Here is a 3,227-nt window from a genome sequence, read left to right as displayed (position 1 = left end):
TGTGCAGCCACAGGTTGTTCTCATCCTGACTGAGGACTGTGTGCACAGCAGCTCCACTGTTGTCCTTCCCTCCGTCCTGGGGGCTCCGTGGGTCGCGGGCAGTGCAAGCAGCAGGCAGCCCCTGGGGCTGTGTATCCCGCTGGGGGGGTTTCCTGCCGCAGCTTCGTGAGAGAGCAGCCAAAATGTGGAGTCTGGCATGCAAGCAGTGCAGCGTGTGCTCCCTGATCCTCTCCCGTCTGCCAGTCCTGCCCTGCATCCCTCGCCAGTCCCTACATGAGTGATGCTATGTGACAGCCATCTGTCATGGCGATTCGCTGAGCTGCGGGGACTTGCAGGCAGAGTGGCATCGCGGCCACAGCTGTGGCATCAGGGCCAGTCTCTATGGTGCAGGCATCAAACCCGGGTCCCATCGTGCATCAGATACGAGGAATGAAACAGTTGGGGATTGGAGCAACACCAGCTGCGGTGTGAGACGCAGAAGGAGCTTGGCTTTGGTGGTGCGAATGCAGAAATCTGTCGCTGCTTCTTCAAACCTGAAATGAACTGCTGTGAATGGAGGGATGTCACTGGTGTCTCGTCACAACTGCAGAAAAAATATGAGCAGCCCATGCCTGTGCTGAACCACGTGGGGTGTAAGGGTCTCCTTCAGGACTCCCCTTCAAAGTTCCCCAAGCACAAAGAAATCTCCCAAGGGGGGGTCCCACCCCAGCTATGGTCTCCTCACCCTGCTGCCCCATGTTGCTGTCTGGGTGGTTTGGTCCAGGGGAAGCCAATATCATGCTCAAATCTGAGCACTCAGGCGGGTCCAGGGATCTTCTTCTTGATGGCCCTCCAGGCTCTGCTGAAGCCTCAGGTGAGGACAGGATGTCCCAGAGGGCACAGATCAGAGAATGGGCTACCTTGGGCCAGGTGCCCACCTACCAAAAGGACACAGAGTAATTTGGAAGAGAAACAGGCTTAGCAAATGGTGAGGAGGTGCTGGGGTCCTAGATGGGCTCAGACCACAGACCCTCTTCGATCCCCAGCATGGCCCTGGTGCAGCTGCCTCACCAAGGACGGAGTGATGCAAGGGATGCGACAGGACGGGATGGGAAGGAAGGACCTCTGCAATTCCTCTGCCATGGTAGTATTTTTAAAAAAAACCCACCACCACAAGTTAGATCCCTCCTCGGTCACCTCTCAGGAGATGCTGAGTGTGTGTTTTCCAGGCCTGAGATTTTAACAAGAGCCATCACCAACAGATGTTGCTGAACATTCTCCTTGGTTACTGACAGAGGGTGGAAGTACTCTCAAGCTCATGTGCCATCAGCCCTGCATCCTCCTTCCTTCCAAATGCTGGAGAGACAGCTTTATTGAGAACCTCTGTCTTTTCTGCATTTTAATAACAATCTCATCATCCCCATCTGCTGGGATTGAGGTCTGCTGCTAGACCTCAGACACTGCCTTGTATTCACTCTGTTCCTGGCAGACACTTTTTCTCCTCCTGATGCCTTTTGTGTCTTGCATTCCCTACGCTCTGAAATTTCCAGTCATGGCTTCTGGGTGCCATGGCTGTCTTCTCCCTAGGGAGGAAGCTCTCTTGATGTCTGGTTGGACCTGGGGGATCTGGCTGGGTTTCTTGGGCAGGAGTATGCAGTGTGCGCATACTGAATAAATCAGCAAATCTGTGATTTGGGCATGTCTTCAGCACGTGCCGTGCCACAGCTGGCACAGGAGGCTCAGCTCCTCGGCAACCCAATCCCAGCTCTCCTCCTGTGCAGGGGCTGAAAGGAAGGGGGGTTCACCACAAGAAGCTTTTCTCTCCAGGCATCCTCTCCTCCCTGCAGCAGGTACCCTGACAGCCACATCCCAATATCTGTTCCCATAGTGGGGCAGGAGCCCGGCTCACAGCGTGAGGACAGGCAGGACCACACTGTGGCATGTCTCCCCCTCACTGCATGCCCCTGCACAGCTCCACCTCTGTGGCAGACCCACTTTCAGAGCATCATGCCTCTGGCCCCCTTCCCTTTCAGGCATGGTTGACCATGGCCTTTGGGGGATTCAGACTGAGAGCAGGGCCGGGAGCAGGTTTGGGTGTGTGCTTAGGAAGGGGTGTGGAGGATTCAGGGGCGTAGGTGTGGAGACAGAGCTGTGCACAGTGGCTGCTGGGAGTTAGGAGGGCACAGTGAAACAGCTGGTCCTGGGTGGTAGGTGAGCAGGGGTGGTGGTGGCTGGTGATGGGTGTGTGTGCAGGGATAACAGTCAGAACATGTGTAAGCGTGCTATTCTCCGCTGTGACGGCCTTGGCCTCCGCTGCCATGCTCCAACACACCACTCCAAACACTGCTTCCCTGCTCTGCATGCTTGTCACCGCTGGCCCCTTACCAGCAAATCCAGCCCTGCCTGGGCTGTACCCGAGGGCACGTCCTCCAGCCTGAGTCCTGGCCCCATGCGTCCTGGGGCTCTGCACACTTGCTCGATGTCCCTGCACACCTAGCCTCTGCTCAGACTTCTTCCTGAGCACCTTCCCTTGGCTTGTCCCTGCTTACCCTGGTCATGCGGTGTTTCTTGTGGGGGTCCTGCAGGTCCTGCACGGGGCTTGTTCCGTGAACACCTCCTAGGCAGTGGATTTGCCACCGAGGGACCCTTTATTGCTGCTATCTTGTTAGCAGCCTCCCCAGCGGCCTTTCTCCTGGTCCTGCCGCAGGCACCTTTCCTCCGCTCCAGGAGCCGGGCAATGCTCCGGGGGAGTGGGCAGCGGCGGCAGCTGCCAGGGCCGGATCAGGCCCGCGGTCTCCAGGCCCCGCAGCAAGAGGAATGGGGCGGCGGGCACCCCTGGCGGGCCGATTCTCCCCTGGGGGGCCGATTCTCCCCTGGGGCCGTGGCGGGACGCGGGGCCGCTGGGAGGGAGCCGAGAGCCCGCGGCTGCCTGGAGCGCAGGGCGGGGGCGGCCCGGAGCGCCAGGCAAGGCCGGGCCGGGCGCGGCGGAAGGCGGGCCGGGCGACGGGGGAGTGGGGCGGGCCCCGGGGGAGGCGGGCCGGGCCGGGTGGCGGGGAGGCCGCGCCGCGCCGCGCCGTGGGGAGCGGGTCTGCGGAAGCGGGGCGGGCGGAGCAGAGGGGGGGAAGCCCCGCTCGGAGCAGCCGACGCGGCGACTCCGGCAGGTGGCACTGGCCGCCTCCCCCGGCCGCCTCCCCCGCTCCCCCCGCGGCCCCGGCTCCGCCGCCGCCGCGCTCAGTCCGCCAGCGCTG

Source organism: Platalea leucorodia (genome assembly GCF_965183815.1).
Source record: "Platalea leucorodia genome assembly, chromosome: 9".
Lineage (NCBI taxonomy): Eukaryota > Metazoa > Chordata > Aves > Pelecaniformes > Threskiornithidae > Platalea > Platalea leucorodia.
This window is presented reverse-complemented; position numbering follows the sequence as displayed.